Genomic DNA, 17,438 nt, shown 5'->3' with positions numbered 1-17,438 from the left:
GGGCAAGGCTGTTGGCACCTTTTGTCTTACGTAATCATATTTTATCTGCGATTATATTTTGTTGTTACCACATTTCATTAAAAGTAAAGTAAATTCAAAATCTTTCGCCGAGCAGTAATTTTGAGGGGAAATGTTAGCTTATTTGTACAGTTTTATTTTATGTGTATTGTGTTCAATCTTACAGCAGATGGGTGGCCTCTCTTAGATTATATAGTGTCGACAGCTATCTCATTTTGATGTTAAGGCGCCTGCAGACTTAGTTATTAGACATGAGCTATGTCAGACAGATTTCTTGTGAGAACTTTCATTTTTTTAATACCGTTCCTTGTGCCTGGTGTATGACCAAATGTCGTGTTACTTACGCTACACAAAAGTTAAAGTTGCCTTCTGCTGTCTTATGTAAAGAATTGTATCATCGATCCATATTACTTGAGATACAATGACAATCAGAGATTCATTTTATCCAGGAAACTTAGTAATTTCTTGAGACTGTTTAGAAATAAACCGAGGAACCAAGGGTGTTCAAGAATTCATCCACCTCATATCTTCCCGTAATTCTGTATCTTTTTAATAATTTTTCTGTATTAAAGTAATCTTTTATGTCAGATCTTGCCCCGATTTTCGTAGTAAAACCAGCAGTAATACTTGTTCCATTGCCTAGATTTAGCTATGTACTTACATGTTGCACCAAAGTTAATAAATAAGTGCAGCATTGTTCACTTCAGAAAGTAAATTCCGTATGTGTTGCTTAATTAGAGATTTCACTGTACTGGTGATGAACAATTAATATGCGTGCACTTGATAACTTAGCAGAAATTTGTTCACCACTTTCAAGTAGGTCTCGGTCCACGCCCTATGTTGTTTTAACTTCATGTGCACGTAGTTGAATTGGTGTGTACAGTATAGTTGAGTGAATCGTTCACTTTCCTTTCCATTATTTTCCAAGGGAAGGATCATGTGACCATAGTCATGTACTTAGTGAGACCAATGCTGGTAATTCTGCGGTTGTATCGTCAAGATAATTCAAAATATGTAGAATATGTTGCACAGAAAGCATAAAAATTGCAGATAGTGTTTGCAGTTTTCGAATAAATAAATGCAAATTGACAGCAAACTAAATTTCGTCTTCGAATAAATAAATGCAAATTGTCAGCAAACTAAATTTCGTCAATTGCTTAACCCCCCCACCTTTTGCCTAATCCTAACGAACCTAATTTCACCCCAGAATTTAAATGGTTGGCACAATCACTGAATTAATAGTTGCAACAGAGTTCAATGAATAACTTAATGAATGAATCTATCCCAATCCCAATAATGAGATTACAGGGTCCTGCTACGTTTATATGTCACTTCATGGTAACTCACCCCATTAATATTATCCGTTGCGCATATAATTAATCTGTATAACAAATTTGCGCAAAAGGTCGATGTTGACCTCCGTTTAGTTTCTAGAAGAACTGAAGTCGAGTTCTTAATCATGAGGTAGCGAGACTAGAAGCGAGCCTATAAATAAAATATCATTGAGTCATTTACAGGGTGACAATTACTGAACTATACGAATTAAAATCGTCATAACTTCTGAACGGTTTGCGTTAGGACGTTCAAACTGCACTGTTGGCCGCGGGGCACGATAGAATTAGTATAAGCATCTATGGTCTGCTTTAGCGACGAAGCCCACTTCCATTTGGAAGGGTTCATCAATAAGCAAAATTGGCGCATTCAGGGGACTGAGAATCCGCATTTCGCGATCGAGAAGTCTCTTGATCCTCAACAGGTGACTGTGCGGTGTACAGTGTCCAGTCACGGAATAATAGGTGCGATATTCCTCGATGGCACGGTTACTACCGAACGCGACGTGAAGTTTTTGGAAGATGATTTCATCCCCATTATCCAAAGTGACCCTGATTTCGACAAGATGCAGTTCATGCAAGACGGAGCTCGACCCCATCGAAGCAGGAGAGTGTTTGATGACCTGGAGGAGCTCTTTGGGACCGCATTCTGGCTGTGTGGTACCCCTAGGCCACTGGCATGGGCCCCGATTGGCCGCCGTGTTCTCCGGATGTGAACACACACGACTCCTTTTTGTGAGGCTATATTCAAGACAAGTTGTAAACCCAAAACCACTGTTGAGCTGAAAACAGCCGTTCAGCAGGTCATCGACAACATCAATGTTCCCACACTTCAGCGGGTCATGCTGAATTTCGCTACCGCGCTGGGTAGCCGCGTGGTCTCAGGCGCCTTGCCACGGTTCGCGTGGTTCCCTCCGTCGGAGGTTCGAGTCCTCCCTCGGGCATGGGTGTGTGTTTTGTCCTTAGCGTAAGTTAGTTAAAGTTAGATTAAGTTGTTTGTAAGCCTAGGGACCTTTGACCTCAGCAGTTCGGTCCCATAGGAAGTTACCACAAATTTCCAAATAATAATAACAAAAAAAAGAAAAAAAAGAATTCGCTATTTGTCTGCACCACATCATCGCCAATGATGGCAGGCATATCGATCATGTTATTACCTAAATCCGAACTTACGTTGTTTTTCGTATAGTTAATTAATTGTCACCCCGTATATAGAAGAACCAGGCGGTAAACTTACAGTACAAGTAAAAAATGGGGGCTGATGGAGGCGTGCTGGATTAGTCCGTGTAGTTGTGGTGACCACTGTGTTCGGACTGCATAGTGATTAGCGAACCTGACTAGTAAGCAGAATACCCGCATTCGATTCACAGTCCGGCACAAATTTTCAGCTTACCTTGTTGATACTAATCAGTACCCACTGGCAGCTAACGTCTTTAACTCCTTTGTGTCATGGTCATACAGACCAAAATAGGTTACTGGGCTTAAAAATAAATTATTTACTGCCATCTGCACAGCTTTCTTTTCTATAACTTATGATTACGCCGTTTTCTTCTTACTACGCAAGTTTACTCGCCCAGAGAAAATTTGTGTAATAAAAAGAACAAGTGCGTTTAGATTCTGAGATCGCCCCCAATACAACACACAATGTCTGGTTATCATCTCAACGTATGATCACTGTCGTTCTCGAAGTGCTAGAGTACAAGACCGTGAGCCATGGCGACTGCCGGTAGGGTGTTCTATTTGCATCGCTGATATCGATATTCCGCTGTCTTGCTGTCTTTGACTGCTTCCCCCAGCGGTTTTCCGGGTGAACTTGTGACGAGAGAGTCTCCGGTCGGCTTTCAACGAGCCAACTTGTGTTGAAAACAAGCCCGCGTCCCTAACCGTGGTGCATGGGCCTCGCCGTGCTCGCCGCCCAGGTCTTTTGTCGCGCCGGATGTACGGTGCTGATCATTGGGCGCCTTGACGTACAAAATTGTGGTGGGGTTGTAGTCTCACGCTGAACAGCTTCCCAGTTTGTAATTTGCAAGCTCTATGTTACGCATGACTTTTATTCTGTTTTTAACTAAGCAGATTGTTCAAACTTATTGTGGCATGGGTAACTGCCGGAGACGGTTCTGAACTTGGTTCCATAGTGGCTATTTTAAGGAGGTTGATGTTCGTAATTCCGTTTATGATCGTCAGTGGTGTGTGTGTTTTACGTGGTTTTCATGCAAATTTTTACTTGTTTAGGACATACTGTCCGCTGTTGACCGGCTGCGGCTGTGTACGTGCCCAGCAGCCGTAGAGTTAATTGTTTTATCATTTGTCACGGCAGCATTTGGTATGCTTATTTAATGTTGAAAGTGTCTTAAGGCAACTGGAAGTGATCTCTAAGTTTCCTGCTAATTTACTGGGAGACGGGTAATGTTAGAGTATTGCTCCATAAGAATTTGGGGGAATGCTTTTTATATATTCCAGTATGGCTGTGATTTCACCTTGTTTGGCCGGCCGGTGTGGCCGTGCGGTTAAAGGAGCTTCAGTCTGGAACCGCGTGACCGCTACGGTCGCAGGTTCGAATCCTGCCTCGGGCATGGATGTGTGTGATGTCCTTAGGTTAGTTAGGTTTAATTAGTTCTAAGTTCTAGGCGACTGATGACCTCAGAAGTTGAGTCGCATAGTGCTCAGAGCCATTTGAACCATTTTGAACCATCACCTTGTTTTCATTGCAATCTATTTGTGTTGCAGGCCATTTGTTAGGTCTGCTCGTTTCCTGGCGTCGGTGCGGTTATGGATTCTTGTCAGGACCGCTCATTGTGAGGCCGGTCGGACTATATATAAATATATACCGCCTGCTAGTAAGCCTGTGCACAAGCTGTGGAGAGTGAACGCTCGTATTGCCTGCCGGCCGTAGCGTTATTGCTTGCAAATACTGCAGTGGGCCTTAACGCTGTTCTCTAAAGTTAAGTGCAATTTGGGAATCATTCTGAGTTATTATGTCCGTTAGTTAAGTGAGGCCACTTTGTTAATTAGTGTTTCTGTAAGTCATTTTACTGGTTGAGTTATTACTAGCGATTCTTATTTAACACTTACGCTAATCATTTATGTATCTTTAATGAATGTGGAACTTGTTATTTTTCCTGTGTGCCAGTTTTACGACCTTGGTTGGCCCACTTTGCATTTTTGGTATGAGCATGTTTCACTGTGGACCTTTATGTGCGCAGTTCAGTTTTATTAAGCTTTAAGATCTTTGTTTTTTAATGAAGTTATGGTATTATGTGGCTGTGTAACTTTGGATTGGAAGTGTATAGTGTTACTAGTCCTTTGATTGATTATTTCACCGTGCCTGCTATCTATGATTCTGGTTGCGGACGCAAAATATGATCCTTATTCGTGTTTATGTAATTCAGTTAAAGTGAAGATTTGTATATTGCATCACTACGAGGGCAAATGTCCGAATTGAAGTGTATAATAAAGTCTGTTTTAAGTCAAATTAGAATTGTAAAACAGTCACAAGCCTGTCCGTCACTAGTGATCCCAGGCTCCCTACTTCCTTTAAATAACTGTGGTGAGATTGTAATTTTGATTTTCTAAAGCACTGAGTAGTACCACGGACCAACCGCTTTCATGCCTGCAGGGATTACACCAAACACTTATGTTGATTAGTACTGGAAGTTTAATTAGTTAATGGATGGTGAACATCACCTCAGTGGCATATCGGACTGGCGCCTGATAAAGTACCGCTTTCCGTTCACCTCGGTGTAGTGTACAGTTAATCCCTCTCTTTCCAAAACTTCACACCTACTTTTCGAAACCCGCGTCACTTACGTCAGAGTACGCACAGCACCTTAGGGAAACGTACACCGTCAGCTGTTTAGTTGACACAGTAGTGCCCGGACAGCGTTCTCAGCGAATCTGGCGTCGCGGCGCTCGGCACCAGAGGACGCCCCCGGCAGGCGTCGGCGCGACCGCAGCGCCTCCCAGGAGGGCGGCGGCGGCGGTCGTCATTATCCATCAGCCGGGGCGCCCCGCCGCCAGTAATGGGGTAATTTGCGGTCCAATAACGGCCGGCGCGCAGTTCGTCGGCCGCGGCGGTTAGGCGTGCAGTCCTCGCCCTCGCCCTCGCCGCCCCGCCCAGCGGCGCCTCTGCAGATTTCCGCTGGCGGCGCGCTCCCCGGCCTAAATGCGGGCGACCTGGGCCGCGCCGCAGTGGCGCCACCCTGCAGCTGCTCTGCCTGCCAGACTGTGCCGTTCCCAGCAGGGAGGATGGAAGGCGACACTGGAACGGAGGGTGAATCTCAAGCAGCGAAACTGACACCCGAAATACGAGGATCGTTCAGTAACTATGAAACATTTGTTTTCTGAAAGCAGGTTGGTTTCACTCATGGTTCCCACAGATCTATTATTCCCCACTTTTTTGGCCATAAAACTATATTTTTTAACATAACCTGCGTTCAACGAGACAGCCTTTCGCCAGCTTACTGGAAGGACCTGTATACTCTCGTGGGATCACTCTACAAGTCGACGTCGGAGCTGTGCAGTAACCTCCCTATCACACACGTACTGCTTCCAGCAGAGTGCATCGTTGTTGGAACAAACAGGTGGAAATCGGAAAGCGCCAGACACGGACTCTAAGGCGGAAGAAGAACAACACTCCAATGAAGTTTTGTGAGTTCAAAATGGCTCTGAGCACTATGGGACTCAACTGCTGTGGTCATAAGTCCCCTAGAACTTAGACCTACTTAAACCTAACTAACCTAAGGACAGCACACAACACCCATCCATCACGAGGCAGAGAAAATCCCTGACCCCGCCGGGAATCGAACCCGGGAACCCGGGCGTCGGAAGCGAGAACGCTACCGCATGACCACGAGATGCGGTTCCTCTCGGGTGCATAGACTTATGTGAGCCTTGGATTGTCACGGAGAAATACACTACTGACCATTAAAATTGCTACACCAAGAAGAAGTGCAGATGATAAACGGGTATTCATTGGACAAATATATTATACTAGAACTGACATGTGATTACATTTTCAAGCAATGTGGGTGCAGCCGGCCGAAGTGGCCGCGCGGTTCTGGCGCTGCAGTCTGGAACCGCGAGACCGCTACGGTCGCAGGTTCGAATCCTGCCTCGGGCATGGATGTGTGTGATGTCCTTAGGTTAGTTAGGTTTAACTAGTTCTAAGTTGTAGGGGACTAATGACCTCAGCAGTTGAGTCCCATAGTGCTCAGAGCCATTTGAACCATTTGAATGTGGGTGCATAGATCCTGAGTGTTGTACCCGTGGTCTAGGGGTAGCGTCTTTGATTCATAATCAAAACGTCTTCGGTCCCGGGTTCGATCCCCGCCACTGCCTAAATTTTGATAAATAATCAGCATTGGCGGCCGAAGACTTCCGGGATAAGAAGTCAGCCTCATTCTGCCAACGGCCTTGTCAAAGAGGGCGGAGGAGCGGATAGAGGTTCAGGGCACTCTCTTGTCCTAGGGGTGGGAAATTGCCTCTAAAGGCGGAAGAATCAGCAATGATCAACGACATGAAGATGCAGAAGGCAATGGAAACCATTGCATTAAAGACACGTAACGTTTATCCCCAGGACATGTGGCCTGTAATTTAAGAAGTGTCATGATGATCTCTCCATTGGCAAAAGTTTCCGGAATACCCCATTCGGATCTCCAGGAGGGGACTGCCAAGGGGGAGGTTACCATGAGAAAAAGATTGAATAATCAACGAGAGGATAACGTTCTACGAGTCGGGGCGTGGAATGTCAGAAGCTTGAAGATGGTAGGAAAACTAGAAAATCTGAAAAGGGAAATGCAAAGGCTCAATCTAGATATAGTAGGGGTCAGTGAAGTGAAGTGGAAGGAAGATAAGGATTTCTGGTCAGATGAGTATCGGGTAATATCAACAGCAGCAGAAAATGGTATAACAGGTGTAGGATTCGTTATGAATAGGAAGGTAGGGCAGAGGGTGTGTTTCTGTGAACAGTTTAGTGACCGGGTTGTTCTAATCAGAATCGACAGCAGACCAACACCGACAACGATAGTTCAGGTATACATGCCGACGTCGCAAGCTGAAGATGAACAGATAGACAAAGTGTATGAGGATATTGAAAGGGTAATGCAGTATGTAAAGGGGGACGAAAATCTAATAGTCATGGGCGACTGGAATGCAGTTGTAGGGGAAGGAGTAGAAGAAAAGGTTACAGGAGAATATGGGCTTGGGACAAGGAATGAAAGAGGAGAAAGACTAATTGAGTTCTGTAACAAGTTTCAGCTAGTAATAGCGAATACCCTGTTCAAGAATCACAAGAGGAGGAGGTATACTTGGAAAAGGCCGGGAGATACGGGAAGATTTCAGTTAGATTACATCATGGTCAGACAGTGATTCCGAAATCAGATACTGGATTGTAAGGCGTACCCAGGAGCAGATATAGACTCAGATTACAATATAGTAGTGATGAAGAGTAGGCTGAAGTTCAAGACATTAGTCAGGAAGAATCAATACGCAAAGAAGTCGGATACGGAAGTACTAAGGAATGACGAGATACGTTTGAAGTTTTCTAACGCTATAGATACAGCAATAAGGAATAGCGCAGTAGGCAGTACAGTTGAAGAGGAATGGACATCTCTAAAAAGGGCCATCACAGAAGTTGGGAAGGAAAACATGGGTACAAAGAAGATAGCTGCGAAGAAACCATGGGTAACAGAAGAAATACTTCAGTTGATTGATGAAAGGAGGAAGTACAAACATGTTCCGGGAAAATCAGGAATACAGAAATACAAGTCGCTGAGGAATGAAATAAATAGGAAGTGTAGGTAAGATAAGACGAAATGGCTGCAGGAAACATGTGAAGACATCGAAAAAGATATGATTGTCGGAAGGACAGACTCAGCATACAGGAAAGTTAAAACAACCTTTGGTGACATTGAAAGCAACGGTGGTAACATTAAGAGTGCAACGGGAATTCCACTGTTAAATGCAGAGGATGTGATAGATGTGATAGAAGAAGAAACAGGAGTCGATTTAGAAGAGATAGGGTATCCAGTATTAGAATCGGAATTTAAAAGAGCTTTGGAAGACTTAAAGTCAAAAAAGGCAGAAGGGTAGATAACATTCCATCAGAATTTCTAAAATCATTGGGGGAAGTGCCAACAAAAAAACGACTATTCACGTTGGTGTGTAGAATATATGAGTCTGGCGACATACCATCTGTCTTTCGGAAAAGCATCATCCACACAATTCCGAAGCCGGCAAGAGCTGACAAATTCGAGAATTATCGCACAATCAGCTTAACAGCTCATGCATCGAAGCTGCTTACAAGAATAATATACAGAAGAATGGAAAAGAAAATTGAGAATGCGCTAGGTGACGAGCAGTTTGGCTTTAGGAAAAGTAAGGGGACGAGAGAGGCAATTCTGACGTTGCGACTAATAATGGAAGCAAGGCTAAAGAAAAATCAAGACTCGTTCATAGGATTTGTCGACCTGGAAAAAGCGTTCGACAATATAAAATGGTGCAAGCTGTTCGAGATTCTGAAAAAAGTAGGGGTAAGCTATAGGGAGAGACGGGTCATATACAATATGTACAACAACCAAGAGGGAATAATAAGAGTGGACAATCAAGAACGAAGTGCTCGTATTAAGAAGGGTGTAAGACAAGGCTGTAGCCTTTCGCCCATACTCTTCAATCTGTACATCAAGGAAGCAATGATGGAAATAAAAGAAAGGTTCAGGAGTGGAATTAAAATACAAGGTGAAAGGATATCAATGATACGATTCGCTGATAACATTGCTATCCTGAGTGAAGGTAAAGAAGAATTAAATGATCTGCTGAACGGAATGAACAGTCTAATGAGTACACAGTATGGTTTGAGAGTAAATCGGAGAAAGACGAAGGTAATGAGAAGTAGTAGAAATGAGAACAACGAGAAACTTAACATCAGGATTGATGGTCACGAAGTCAATGAAGTTAAGGAATTCTGCTACCTAGGCAGTAAAATAACCAATGACGGACGGAGCAAGGAGGACATCAAAAGCAGAGTCGCTATGGCAAAAAAGGTATTTCTGGCCAAGAGAAGTCTACTAATATCAAATACCGGCCTTAATTTGAGGAAGAAATTTCTGAGGATGTACGTCTGGAGTACAGCATTGTATGGTAGTGAACAGAAGAGAATCGAAGCATTTGAGATGTGGTGCTATAGACGAATGTTGAAAATTAGGTGGACTGATAAGGTAAGGAATGAGGAGGTTCTACGCAGAATCGGAGGGGAAAGGAATATGTGGAAAACACTGATAAGGAGAAGGGACAGGATGATAGGACATCTGCTAACACATGAGGGAATGACTTCCATGGTACTAGGGGGAGTTGTAGAGGGCAAAAATTGTAGAGGAAGACAGAGATTGGAATACGTCAATAAAATAATTGAGGACGTAGGTTGCAAGTGCTACTCTGAGATGAAGAGGTTAGCACAGGAAAGGAATTCGTGGCGGGCCGCATCAAACCAGTCAGTAGACTGATGACCAAAAAAAAAAAAAAAGTTCCTGAAAAATCAGTACCCAGAACAACCACCTCTGGCCGTAATAACGGCCTTGATACGCCTGGGCATTGAGTCAAACAGAGCTTGGGTGGCGTGTACAGGTACAGCTGCCCATGCACCTGCAACACGAAACCATGGTTCATCAAGAGTAGTGACTGGCGTATTGTGACGAGCCAGATGCTCGGCCACCATTGACAAGACGTTTTCAGTTGGTGAGAGATCTGGAGAATGTGCTGCCCAGGGCAGCAGTAGTACATTTTCTGTATCCAGAAAGACCCGTACAGGACCTGCAATATGCGGTCGTGCATTATCCTGCTGAAGTGCAGGGTTTCGCAGGGATCAAATGAAGGGTAGAGCCATGGGTGGTAACTCATCTGAAATGTAACGTCCACTGTTCAAAGTGGCGTCAGTGCGAACAAGAGGTGACCGAGACGTGTAACCAATGGCACCCCATACCATCACGCCGGGTGATACGCCAGTATGGCGATGACGAATACACGCTTCCAATGTGCGTTCACCGCGATGTCGCCAAACACGGATGCGACCATCATGATGCTGTAAACAGATACTGGATTTATCCGAAAAAATGACGTTTTGCCATTCGTGCACCCAGGTTCGTCGTTGAGTACACCATCGCAGGTGCTTCTGTCTGTGATGCAGCGTCAAGTGTAACCGCAGCCATGGTCTTCGAGCTGATAGTCCATGCTGCTGCAAACGTCGTCGAACTGTTCGTGCATATTTTTTGTTGTCGTGCAAACGTCCCCATCTGTTGACTCAGGGATGGAGACGTGGCTGCATGATCCGTTACAGACATGCGGATAAGATGCCTGTCATCTCGATTGCTAGTGATACGAGGCCGTTGGGATGCGGCACGACGTTCCGAATTACGCTCCTCAACCCACCGATTCCATATTCTGGTAACAGTCATTGTATCTCTACCAACGCGACCAGCCATGTAGCGATACGATAAACCGATCTTTATCAAAGTCGCAACGTGATGGTACGCATTTGTCCTCCTTATTCGAGGCAACGCTGGTCAACTGTTGTTTGTGTGTGAGAAATCGTTTGCAAACTTTCCTCATGTCTGCACATTGTAGGTGTCGCCACCGGCGCCAACCTTGTGTGAATGCTCTGAAAAGCTAATCCTTTGCATATCACATCTTCTTCCTGTCGGTTAAATTTCGCGTCGGTAGCACGTCGTCTTCGTGGTGTAGCAATTTTAATGGCCAGTAGTGTAGAAGCTGGTTTGCATTTTTGTGACGAACAACACGCTGAAGTCGTTTCTTCAGTATCATGAGGGTAGGACAATACAATTCGGTTGATTGATACACCATGAGAGAGGACATCAAACAGAATAATCCGTTCGGAATCTCAGAAGACCGTTGCCTTAGCTTTACCGGACAGCGGCAAGGCGAGGAAACGTACACTGCCGTTCCGTACACTAAGCCCCATGGCAGGTACCTGGGGCGTTAGTGGCCATGAGGCAGCAACCGCTGGTTGAACCTAAGAAATAGTAACAAACTGAACGCAATAAATAGTAATTAGAAGTCCAGGAAAGCTAATCAGATCTGTCTTCCACAAGCGCTCCACTGTCTGCTCTTCGCCTCAGCAACACTACGAGCAGCAACACGAACGCAAGTCACTGGAGAATCCCAAGATCTCACGATGGTGGAGGTTTCTCTACTTGAATCCGAATGCACTCAACTTAAAGCTTGCAGGATCCGATTTACGACGAGGTAGTGCACCCTCGTGACCACAGGCCTTCGATTCGGCAGTCCATGCGCGCCGCCAGTGGTCCCGGTATGTTCTTGCACTGTGCGGACCTGGCTCCTCCTCAGTCCCCAACCGAACTCTACACTAACATGACCCGGAAAAACCACGACGTAGCCCCAAAGATAGGGTAACAGTTGCTACATATCGATAAACGTCGCTGCTGCCACTAGTGGACAGGCAACGCCTGCGAAACCAAGTGGCGCCAGTCCACACGAGAAGAAGACAAACAACCGCAACCATGTTAACTAAATGATACGGTCTGGCTTCCAACAGAGGACAGAAACCTACAAACAGCACCAACGTGAGCCGCAGCACGGCTCAGTGCTGCCGGCCAACATTTGGGAGATCGGTCACGTTTGCGCCATCTTGTTGCGATTGCAGACGCATCCCCCAGCGACTCACCGTGATTATTTATCACGGTCTCCGTAGAGATTCTACAAGCGCTTATCAATAACTGCGATGCTCTGATTTTCCGCCAAAGCAAACTCAGTGACAGCTCGCGTGCCAGGCCGGGCCGCAAAAAATGTGCTGCATTACTTACTGAACGCCTCTCTTAACTGCGATTATGAGGGCTAGGTAGCAATTCTGTGTTTCCATCGAGAGAAATGTTTGGACGTGGCAGAGCCGTACCGAGCGTGAGACACGCCACCACCAAACAGGCTTTCAAAGAGCAGGCGCAAGAACGGTCAAAAAAAAAAAAAAAAAAAAAAAAAATTCGAGAAGACAAGAAAGAAGGACAGAGAGGCGTTGCCGTTTTAAGAACGAAACAGGACAACTACGTGAGTTCTCCTACCCCTAGTTTTCCTATCTCCTCCTACGCGGAGTAGCACTTGTCTGCCAGAACGGGTAAACGCATGCTCTTAGCACAGTCATTTCTACAGTGTCATTTCGTTCAGGAAGCATTATAAAGGTTGCCTAAGACGATTGGTCGATATTCAGAGATATGACAGGGACTATCATTCGAATCAAAAAGTTTAGTGATCATGGGTTTTAAACTGCATACCTTAAGAGCTCGGTGCACTTGCTCATCTCCACTACTGAGAAACACTTGTCTTCTATTCGACAAGTGCTCATAGGTCTCACGGTATGCACTTTAGAAGCCCTAATTACTGGACTTTTTTTTCTTGTTTTGGAGGATACTACCACCTGTCACAACGTGAAAAGCAAAGAGGTTGCATTAAAAGTGGTTTGTTTCACAGGATCGAAGATAGAGTGTTCATAACTCTTAATGTATAATTTTTCTCATGTTTACTAGACTACTTTTCTTCGAATGGTCGTCCCTGTCATATCCGTAAATAATGACCATTCATCCTGAGAGTTATATATATCTTTTGTACGCTCCTACTAAACCATAGACACTACAGAATCAAATCGTTTTTAATTTTCAGCCAAATGTAACTGAAAGACTGTTGCACGTATATGCGGAGCCCATGACCCATTGCCCCACATCTTCATCCCAAAATAGTGATGATAGGCAATATTCGCAAGAGGCGTCACACTGCGTTTATGTGACGAAAATGTTACTTCAGGACAAAATGAAACGAAAATTATACACTAAAATTATCCATTTTCGTCTGATTCTGACGTAACAGATTTTAGACTTCATGAGCACTCCAAAACAAATTCTATGCTAATTACAAGACAAAAAATGCGAAACCCACAGTCACAACGGCAGTAGTAACGTATATAACGTACAAACAGCTGGACAAAGTTGTGTTTTGCCATTTAACAGCTGTGACAACTCTAGAAACGAGTTAATTCTCAAGCTTAAAATGTAGATCACGTAGTTCGTAAAAAAAGAATAGTCACTGTATCTCCAATGCAAGAGCTAAATGATGATTTTTATGGTGATTTTTGAATTCAGCATGTGAATATACGAGGGCTATTCGGAAAGTAAGGAACAAGAGGTCGCGAAATGGAAACCACAGCGAAAGTCAAAACTGTTTTATTTGAAACGGTTAGCTACACCTTCCAGCTACTTCTCTACAGAGTCACCGCGCAGACTTACACATCTGTCGTAGCCTTGTACCAACTTTTCTATTCTCACGTTATAGAAGACAGCTGCCAATGCTTTTCGACAATTTTCTACTCTGGACTGCAGCTCGTTGTCTGTGTCAAAATATTGTCTTCATAGCCAACGGTTCATTTGTGCAGAGATGAACCTCAGGGGTAGCCAATTATAACTGTATTGTGGGTGACCAAACACTTCCCATCGAAAACGCTGCAGGAGCATCTTCATTGCCCCTGCAGAGTGCGGCCGAGAATTGTCGTGTACAACGAACTGCATCACAGTTACGTTATGTGGATTGCATAGCTTCAGGCGAAATCTTTCGCCAGGCATACTTGGCGGGAGACGCTAACTTCTAGCCATCTTTACGTTCTCACTGTGAGCTCAGAACTGAAAAGAGCAACATAATGCGATCGACGGTCATACTAGACACAGTGCCCAACGCATCTGTCCAAAGCTTCATCAGATTTTCACTGTATTTTCCATTTCGCGACTTTCTGAATAACCCTCGTAAATGACAATAAGCTATTTTTTAGCCCTTGATATTTTCATTGGTGACAGTGTTGTATAAAATATGCCACAGTGCACATCTTACTAAATCAGGATGCACACATAACGTTTTGGCGACCAAAGCGAGGGTCGAAGCGTAACAATTGCTGTGAACAATAGTGACAACTTTGTTAACATTGCAAATTTTCTGATAGTGTTGGCTGGATTTTCGTCCAAAAACGAGGAGTGTGAAATGTCCAGTATCTTACGAAACATGAAGGAATGTTACAGCTCCTTGAAATCAATATTTTTTCATATCTAATACTTCTTTGGAGGGAATGTGAATCTGATAATGATGAACGATTGAATCATACACGAAATGGTGGGCTTGGAGACGTATCCTCGTTGTATCTCCAATATGTCAGGCTACGGTCATAAATCTTTCTGGTGCTTAGCATTTAGAATGGATATTCAGGACTCTGCTTTTTATTTAGATCCTTCAAAAAGTAGACCAATGGATGAAAAAGGTGATGTACCTATTCTGTATTAGTTATAATTGGGTACAATTATCTCTACAACGTCGCTAATAGATTCATTTGTACATGTTTATGAATCCAATAGTTACAATAAAACCGGAATATTAAATTTGTAGTCCGCAGCTCGTGGTCGTGTGGTAGCGTTCTCGTTTCCCACGCCCGGGTTCCCGGGTTCGATTCCCGGCGGGGTTAGGGATTTTCTCTGCCTCGTGATGACTGGTTGTTGTGTGATGTCCTTAGGTTAGTTAGGTTTAAGTAGTTCTAAGTTCTAGGGGACTGATGACCATAGATGTTAAGTCCCATAGTGCTCAGAGCCATTTGACCCATTTTTGTTTATTAAATTTGTAGTATTAGACTGTCCTTTACTGTCTATAATCATACAATCACTCCAATCGTGGCTACATAAGAATATGATTACGTTAAATAAACAACCCACAATTGTATTCATTTGTGGCGAACCTTCTTGGCAACAGCTGTAAATGCAAGAGAACTGGTGCAAATCGCACGATCTTTGTCAGTCACGTTAAACTGTTCAGTGTTCGTTGAAATCAGCACAGTTATTTGCCTATTATTTACTTCTGACACTCACACATTTCTTCCCTCCTCAATGTGAATTCAATATTTGCTAAATTTTGTCAATTACAGGCACACACTCCCGACCGCGGCCACACGCCATTTTTTCTCCCATTCCATATGACCATTGCCATCTTCCCATTCCCCCAGAATGCAATCTTCCGAACTTCCATGCTGGCGTCCCCTTGAGCACAGTGTCTTCACCTGCGTGTCACGTCTGATCACGTGAATATCACACAAGTTTCTCACATGCGTTTCTCATGTGAGAGTATGACAAACACAATACTCTTCTTTACTATTCCCTTTTACACGGTACTTTTATAACCAAAGAATGAAATCAAAAGACAACGAACCTAGCGGGATATTCAGATATTAATTTACATACTAAAATTATTTATGAGTTTGTTAATAAAACTTTGAGTAGACATCTGAGCTGTCCAAGGATAAAGTATACTTACAATATATTAGCAGTTGCACTGCTGTTAGAACATATGACGTTTAATCACAGTCTCATGAGCAAACAAAAGTTCACAAAAAACATTCCAAATTTTATCTTGCTTCTACACCTGAACGTACTCTGTAACACCATAGCTCTAATACTCTACTGATTTAATTTGCTTTTGTTTCATTTAATATTACATCATTGAGCTTCTGTAAATGTGTTTGTTTCAATCGATGACACAAAATTGTATAATCCTTTCTTTGTAAGAACTTTGATGTCATGGTTTGATTCTATGCAAAGTATCTGTCATTTAAATTATTTGTCCCATTTGGAGGGAACAAAACTTACTGTATACAATTGTAATTTCTGTGTGAATAAATTTTTTGTAGGAATGTCAATATGTGCAAATGTTCTGTTTTATTTAATGTGTTTGGTTGCTGTTATGTAAACTGCTGACCTTCACTTAGGGTTCTTAGTTAGTCTGTACGTAAAAGGTGTAGTGGTTCCCCTCGAGAACAGAACTGTGTAGCGCGCGCAAATTGTGGTTGGCCTAGGTAGAAAAGGCGGAACAACAGTCAGTCGGGGACGAGCTACCAAACTGTGAACTGCCGTTTAAAAGTTGCATATTGTGCTGGTTCCGAGAGAGGCTTTTTCTGCTACTTTCCAATGCCTCGGATGGATGGATAAATAGCTGGAATTGGTATGCATCATCGCCACCAAGAAGGGCCAGAGTCCAGCAATTCTGTCTGCAAATCCACCTACTAACATGCAGTGGCCACCACATTGCCCAATCACTGTAAAGGAGTACTATAATAATGTACAGTGAAACATCAGCTTATTGGGCGATTTAGTGTGCACAAATATAAGGTAACTTATAACTGAATTTATGTACCTACCTTCATTTTTTCCTTATCATAACACCTCTCAGGTTCCTCTCCGTTTGAACTAAAGTGATTACCGAGTGTCCCTGCTGAAAGAACAATAAACACCAGTGTTTTGCTAATTAATGCCTCTTGAACATAGTAAAAAGTAAGTTAAAGTAAATGATGCTTACTGAAAATAATTTTCCTATTAAAACTGCTTATTAAAGTGTTGTTGCCAACTTCAAAATTAAAAGTTCTTAAGACTGAGGCGTATAAAGTTTTGCTTAGTTAATGATCATAGTGCTGCCTGTAGTAAATGTTAAAAGGTGATTCAGTTTCTTGTAAATTTGTCAACATAGTGTCTCACTGCAGCAAAAGTCGTGAATTACATTTGTGGAAAGTTATATTGGCTTGCTAAGCACTTGTTTCTTTCGGGTACTAAAAGTGCATATTAATAGTGTAATAAGATCTACAGGTTATCCTTTACCACTATTTATGAAAACAATAATATCTTTATTCAAAAGACAGTGAGAAGAAACCTGTTAGTGAATTCTAATTAACTTTCATTCTTAATAGAAAAGTATTTAGTTGAGAGAGACTTACCCTGTGATCAGTTCATAATCTTGCAGTGAACTACATTTATAATTTTATGTCAGCTGAAACGTCCCCTTTTGAACAATTTTACAAGACTGTGCTTAAACTGACGCACAATATTTTTAGCGCAACGCAATCTGACTTTCAATAATCTCTACAAGAGAATGGCCCTGACTAACATTAACCTGTACTTTTCACAAATCACTTACCTCACAAAAATCTTGGTTACTCCCACTACTGCAATACAGCAAGTGCCACTACTGCCAGCTAAATAAAAGATTCAAACTATGGAAGGC

Source organism: Schistocerca nitens, chromosome 1 (genome assembly GCF_023898315.1).
Source record: "Schistocerca nitens isolate TAMUIC-IGC-003100 chromosome 1, iqSchNite1.1, whole genome shotgun sequence".
NCBI classification, from domain to species: domain Eukaryota; kingdom Metazoa; phylum Arthropoda; class Insecta; order Orthoptera; family Acrididae; genus Schistocerca; species Schistocerca nitens.
The sequence above is the reverse complement of the archived record's forward strand: the minus strand, read 5'-3'. Positions refer to the sequence as shown.